Raw genomic sequence first — 7,581 nt, forward strand, 5'->3', positions numbered from 1 at the left:
TGCCGACGCGCTGCGCAGACGAGGCCCCCGGACCGCGACAGCTTGGAGCCGGCGCGCCTTTAAATAACCGGTGCCCCGGGCGGCCAGTGGGAGGATCCGGACGGCGGCCCGCTCCGCAGACGCGGCTTCTGATTGGCTGTCCCGCCGAGCTCGTTCTCAGCGCCGCCGAGATGCTGCTTCCGCCGGGTCCTAGCGGGGCCGGGTTGTTAGTGCTCGGATGCTGGCCTTCTCCCCACGTGGCTTGGGAGACCGCGCCCATCGCTGTGGCGTTGGCGCTCGGAAAAGCTGTCTCCTACTTCATGCTTTAGCAGAAGTAGGAGACAGCTTACGAATAAGCCTGGGAAGGAGTGTTTGTTTGTTTGTTTGTTTTGTTAAGAGCCCGGAGACTAGGTTTGCCTGTTGTCCAAGACCAGTATCTTGCTCTCCGAGAATTTGACAGATGTCGGGCCCATAATTTGTACGAATCATATATTAGCCACTTTGCTCTTAGGAAGGTGCCTCTAAGAGAAACGCCTTGCAATCTTGTTGCAGAACACTTTCTGGACACTTGGGTTTGCCCAGCCTGTGTGTAGCTCCCGGGGCTGTCTTAGCACCCCGACCCTAGGTGTGAGCTGTGTGTGGGTTTGGTTCAGCCAGGTTAGCAAGCCTCGGGGAGCTTGATCCTGAACACACAGAAGCTCTTCAGTCTTTAGAAAGTGAGACCTTATCCACACAGCAAGTTTCAATCTGGTAATTTGGTAAAACTTGAGAAGAAAGAATGGGCAGAAAGCCACAAAAGAAAAGTGAGCTTTAAGGTTGTAGCTCCACGGGCTTCAAATTAGTGGGTGCTAAATAATAAACCGGCCAGCTCTAATTGGCAGGTAAGACTCCTTTCTATTCTGCCTCAAGAAGACACATTATTTTCCAAAGGTAACCGAAGGAAAGTTGCTGGAAGAGCTTTAAAGACAATTTTGGCTTATTTCCAATCACCGCTGTCCATAATGCTTTGTCCTACCCCCAACCTGCTCTTTCTGCTCCATCACCCGCCAATCTTTCCACTAACCACGCAAGACTGAGAACTCCATCTGCCTGCTAATGACTCAGGGACCAGACCTCTAAACTCCATTCTGGTGATTTTCCATGTAGTGATTTCTGAAAAGTGCCCCCTAGGAAAATTTTATACGCAACAGACCTGCCCAGATATTTTTCCGTTTGATTTTTTATAAAAACTCTCGTTAGTAGGCACATTCTGTTGTTATTTGTCCCCCAAAGGATAGAATTTTAATTTAACCCTAAAATTTGGAAATTGGTTTGTGGGTAAAAGAGCAGTAGCCCACCTCTCTTCATAAGATGGTGACATACAGGCTGCTGTCCAAAGATCTAGTCTTTTTAGAAAATGATCCACCTTGAGTGACCAGGTTGATAGACACAGAGGGGACAACCGTTAGGGACACGGTCTCAATATGAGGGGCATTGTTGTTGTTTCTATGATGACTGAGTATAGCAGCTGATTGCATAACGGTGTAACTGTCTAAAAATGGGATATTCTGACCCAGTTACCCAAATGTGAGAAGCCAGACCTGTGGAATTTCTAAAGTAAAAATAGGACCATAGTTGGGACATACTAGTATGATAGTCTCCTAACTGCCTCACTGCCTCCATAACCTTTAAAAAATGTCATTGTGCACATATCAAAATTATGCTTAAAAAACCCTTCAATAGAATCCTTCTGAGAAATATTCTAGTACTTACTATCAAAAACAATAAAAATCTTAATGTACTTTGAACCAGTAACCCCATAATGAAACCAGTAATCCCATCTTGATTAAATAATTTTAGAGGAAATGTGCACACACACACACACACACACATACTCACACTATAGGTATGGGGCTGGGACTAGGGTGAGGAAAGTGTAGATAACATATAGCCATTAAATATAAAACTGTATAGATATAGAGAAGGGTATATGAAAAAATACTAAGACGAAAGTAGAGAACAAAATATGAGAAAAAATTGAGAAAAATATGAGAAAGTAGAGAAAAAACATCATAAATATGATATGATTATAAGCATAAAAAACAACTTGTAACATAAAGTTAGGAAGAAGCCAAAGGAAATGAAGAATAATGTTCGTCATATTATTTGATTAATAAACCATATTTTGCAATTAACTATAACTCTCCAGTCTAGAATAAGGGAAACTGTGACAAAGTAATTAAACAAGACCAAACAATTTGAATAATTTACTAGTACAGTTGTCAGCTAATGAATCACAAAGTTTTATCTTCCCTTACCAAGGACACCTGGGGGCAGACTGGCCTTAGTCCTGGTCCCTCTTTGATAACATTCTTTGAAAATAAAACTAATAAAAAAATAACCCTGACCCCTCTATATGCACATTTTGATGAATCAACATATCCATGGACACATCTGGAAAGCTAATGAATATTCTGTTAAGACCCTCCCCTAAGACTTCCTGCAGAATTATGGCCAGCTGAAGATAAAAAGTTTCAAGATAAAGGACCTCAAGTGCTCTCCCTAGACCACACCCACACCTTGTATCTCTGCTCTCTTTCTTTTACTCTAAGGGCTCCCATGAGACTTACAACCAGAAGAGCACTTGGCGGTGGCAGCTCATCCCAGCCTAAATCCCTGAGCCTGTCTCCAATGCCTCCTTTTTCTCTGACTTCCCAGTGAGCTCACACAGCCCAGTGTGGCTCACTTCTTCCCTATAATGTTTCTGGGAAACCGAAGCAGCCCCACCTTCGTTCTCTCAGCTTTAGTAAACATACCCTCAAAATCACTTGGACTCATAGTGTGAAATCTTTCTGGCATGAAGTCAAGAACCCACACACTACTGGCTGGCTTGATGCAGAGCTGCTCTGGGCCCAGGCCCTGGCCAGGTAACATTCTCAGGTAGCAGGAACACTACGACAGCCACACACAAGGGGTATGATGGAGAAACCACAGGGTAAGCCTTCCTACCAGGCCAGCAAATGGGACCTCTGCCCACTTCCTATCATGCTACCTCAGCCCACTCCATCCTTCCACAACTCTGGCGAAGCAGTCACAATTTGGGGATAAGAACACCTGACATAGATCTTGTGGAGAGGCAGGAAGCAGGGAGAAGCAACAGGCAAAAGAGAAAGAGCCGTAGGAAGAGGTCAGAGAGTCCTGGGCCACTGCCATGGAGCTGGGTAAGCCTTACAGACTCGGAGAACTACCAGGGAGCAGGCTCCAGTGTGTCAGTAGGTCTTCACGTTTGTTTGCAAGGTGAGGTTCAGATTGAGAGAAGGGTCCATATGAACCTTCTTCGTTGATATTGGCTGGGGAATGGCCAACATCCAAAGAGAGAGAAAAATAAACATTTTGTCACTTTTTAGCACAGCTGTTCCATAAATTCTTGTGGATAACAGCATCCGCACAGTGCGCACCGAAATGTGAGCATCTGCGTGCTTCCTCCCAGTTACCACCCACAGGGGTCCCCCACCCCCTTTTCTTCTAGCCAAGCAAGCTTAAGAGGACGCAGGTGAGTGAGGACGGCCTTCGAAGGGCATTAACTTGGAGGCCACTTTTATATGCAATGCCTAAGGCATTCATGAATGCTTTATTTCTAGAAACCAATGGCACCCCTCCCAGCTGTGGGGGCACACTCAGGGGGGTGGCTCTGTAGCTGAGAACCTCTGGTGCCTGCGGCTTCTCCTTTCTGAGTGAAGGGACTTAGGGGAGATGAACCTATACGTCAGTGTGGGGGAATGGGCCTTGCAGAACAAATAAATACGTCTCCTGCCCTCTGATTTAGGAATACGTTGCTGGTAAAATTGAGGGGTCACCTTATTTATCTGGGATCCTGGTTTGGTGGCAGCAGAGGGGGTGAAGGCTAATGAACCTACAGAATCGCTAAGACAGGTTCTGGTGTTTTTAAACAGGTCACATGGCAGCGTGTCATTCCCCATCAGCATGGACTTGGGTGAGATGCCTGGCAACATCCTGGCTGCCCGCTCCTGTCTCATCAGGATCAATGGCCAGACCCAGGCGCTTGGTGGGAAAATCTACCGAAAGGCAAGATCTCAGTGCACAGGCAGAGTGCATGATGTATTGACAAGTTTGGCACCTTTATGGGAGAGCTGGGTAAGCCTTCCAGACTTGGGGGACTAGTCTGTAAGGGAGGAGGCTCCAGTGTGTCAATATTTGTTCACGTTTATTTGCAAGGTGAGGTTCAGATTGAGAGAAGGGCCTGTATGAACCTTCTTCATTGATACTGGGGAATGTCCAAAACCCAAAGAGAGAGAAAAATAAACATTTTGTCACTTTTAAGCACAGCTGTTCCATAAATTCTCGTGAATAACAGCACCCACACATTCTTTTTGGAAGAAGTGTATTCAGTAAACAAATCCGTTCACTTATCCCACAAATATTTAATACCAATAGGTACTGTTTTAGGTTCGGGGGTTACAGAGATAAACAGGACAAGGTCTCTGACCATGGAAAGCTTCTTTTATGGAGGCAGAGAGAGATAGTAAACATATCTATAAACAAGCTCTGTGTGGCTAAAGCAGAGAGAGGGACTTGGAGGTCCCCGGGAAACACAGTCGCAGCTGAAATGGGAGAGAACAGGAGACCCGGGTGGAGAGTGCCCGGGGGTGGGGGAGGGACTCCTCTATTCTCTGAGGAGGCTCCACATTTCATTATAAATTGCAAGAGCTCTGCGAAAACCCTGAAAGAATTTTTGTCTGCTGCTGCAGGCGTCATCAGTTTCATCGGAATCAGGGCTTTGAATCACCAGATTTTGTGGAGAAATGGGACCACATTCCAGAGAAACGCACTGACTTTGCAGAGGCCTCTGGGAGCATGTGCAGAAACTGCTGGCAGTTTTCTGTTGTTGTTGCTGCAAGAAAAGGAAAGCCCATCGTTAAAGCAATTTGTTAAGCTTGGACATGTATTAGAGTGAGTACGTCGTAAAGCAGTGTACATTTTTAAAATGTTGTTTCTGTGAAGGAAATAGACTTCCAGTGCAGTACAATTCACTGCACAATTTGAAGTAGATGTTTTTGTGTGTATTCTTCCAGGGAGGCATCCAAAGCTTTCTCTCCGATCCTTCACTGGGTTTCTGCACCCCAACGGTGTAAGAGTATCAGAGAGCAGCCTCTGTAAAATGTAAACGGTAATAAAAATACACGATCAACCTATAGACTGTAAGATGCCTCTACATGCATGTAACTTGTTACATATGTGGCAATTGCTTACGTAACCTTCCAAGTTGGGTAAGTAAGCCTGTCAGTGAATCTTTAATGTTGCAGGAAGATGTTTTCTGACACTCTATGATTAGTTCTGATTGTTAATGCAGAAAAATCCCTACCAAGTATTATAGGAAGTATTATTATAGAGAAAAGTTAGAATCCCATGCCATAAAGGATTATACCATCCTTTCTTTGCCCCTTCTTCCTTTCTACTACTTACTTGGGATGTGGATGTGATGGCTGGAGCTCAAGCAGCTAGTTGGAATCCCGAGATCGCCTGGATAAAGCAGTGGGTAGCAGAAGCCTGGGTTCTGTAAATGGTGCAGCTGCCATATCAGACCTGGACTGCCTTCCTCCCATCTTCTTTTTTTGTGAAAATTAAAAAAAAAAAACGAACAAAAAACTTCCATCTTATTTATGCTACTGCACAAACTCTATACAGATAAGCTCACTTCTGTGTCATAATTACCCAAAGAAGTGCCCATCTCTATACCAGTTTTATAGATGAGGGAACCAAGACCTACAGAGGTTGTAGGTGGCAGGCTGAGGTAGGCGTTCTGGCTCCAGAACTCTTACTCTGTACCTGGCATTATTCCAAGCACTTAACAAGTGTTAGTTTAAGCAGTCCTGACAGAAAACTTAGGGGATAATTACTGCTACTCCTCCAATTTGTAGAAAGAGAAATCAAGGCATGGAAGGGTTAAAAGTACCACAGGTGACAGCAAATGAGACAGTTCACTGTGATACAATCTTTCTCAGAACTCTGTGTCCTTACGGCCATTATCTGGTGACGGTTTATGGGCTGCTCTTGCCCAATGAATGGTTACCAATCATCTGCATGAATCTGCCCAGGGCTATGTGTCCAGTTGGCTCTGATTTAACTGTGGCATTGAAGAGGCATCACCCTTGTCGCATGGCCAATGTCAAGACTACATATACGGACACTGACTTTAAAGAGACAGAAACAAAAGCCAATATTTGCAAAACCTCTCTTTAGTGTCCATTATAAAAAAATTTTTTTAAAGAGAGTTACCCTTTAAGAAAGATTAAGAGAATAGCAAAGCCTCTATTTTAAGAGTATCAGAGCTTGCTCAACAAGCCAACACCTATCTGATGTTCAGGAAAAATATCAAAATCTGTGTTAGTCAACATGGATTAATCATGTTCCATTGGGGGGAGGGGCGGCTCTTCTTTTCCTGAGATGAGAAGATATTGAGCAGTAGACACAAGAGTCGGGCATATGAAGATCAAAATACCAACTTTGTTTTGAAAAGGCTGAATTGGAGACTAGGGTTTGAAGTTTGCAGACCATAATATTTCCCCTCTCCCCCCGGGATTGAATGTGCCCACCAGCACCATGGGAACCTTGACCACTGTGTCTCCCTCTGAGAGGCTGGTCATTGATCTAATGGAAAATCCTGAAGATGGGATTCTATCTCTGAGACAGACACACAGGGAGAGAAGATCCAGAAAGGGTGTTCCAAGTGTGCACAGTCAAATTCAAGAAGAGTCCTGAAATCAGCAAGTAAGCCACTCCACCACCTTTTGGGAAGAGTAAGTGGGGAGTGGATGAAAGAGGATGAATGTTACCCTCTTAAGTGTTCCTTGAGAACAGAACCTCCTACTCTAGGGGCAATGTAGAACCTAGGGGAGTGTAACAGAGGCCCCACAAAGATGACTCGTATGAAAGGCAATATGCTACGTGTTGTATATGGCAAGGGGACAGGTAGTGAAGTAGTCTGAGCCCATACAGCACCTCCACACGTATTGCGGTAGGCATTTCAGGTGCATAGAAAAGAGCAGTCACAAAAGCCCATCTTGGATCGGGGGCCGAGCAAAGGAGCGCCACATAGATGTCCCTGTCCGTCCTAAGGACGCATCATCCTCTCCACCCTGAAAGTGAGTATCCGGGCAAAGATGTTCTAAAGGGAAGGGGAGAGTGTAGTGTATGGAATTCTCTTGCTGTCTATTTACATCGTGACTTCATTAATCCACCCTGTGGGTGGGCATTATTGCCACTTTACAGGTGAGGTCTTTAAGGCTCAGAGGGACTAAGTAACTTATCCAAGACCATATAGAACTAAAAAGAGGATGGAGCCAGGATGGAATGACTTTATTTCTGCCTTCATTCCCCTCTGATCTCATTCCCAAGGACTAAATGACCTCCCAAACGCCTGAACCAGGCTGAGGAGTATGACCTTCACTAATCTACACCTTCAGTAGGAGGGGTTGAAAGATCTGTAAATAGAGACGGGCCATGGCGAGGGAGTTGTGAAAATGTGATGTGTTTAGAACTTCTTTTTCTGGCTCATCTACTAGTAAGTGTTTAGAGCAGAAATCTGTTTCCCCTTCCCTATGA

Source organism: Myotis davidii, unplaced genomic scaffold (genome assembly GCF_000327345.1).
Source record: "Myotis davidii unplaced genomic scaffold, ASM32734v1 scaffold214, whole genome shotgun sequence".
NCBI classification, from domain to species: domain Eukaryota; kingdom Metazoa; phylum Chordata; class Mammalia; order Chiroptera; family Vespertilionidae; genus Myotis; species Myotis davidii.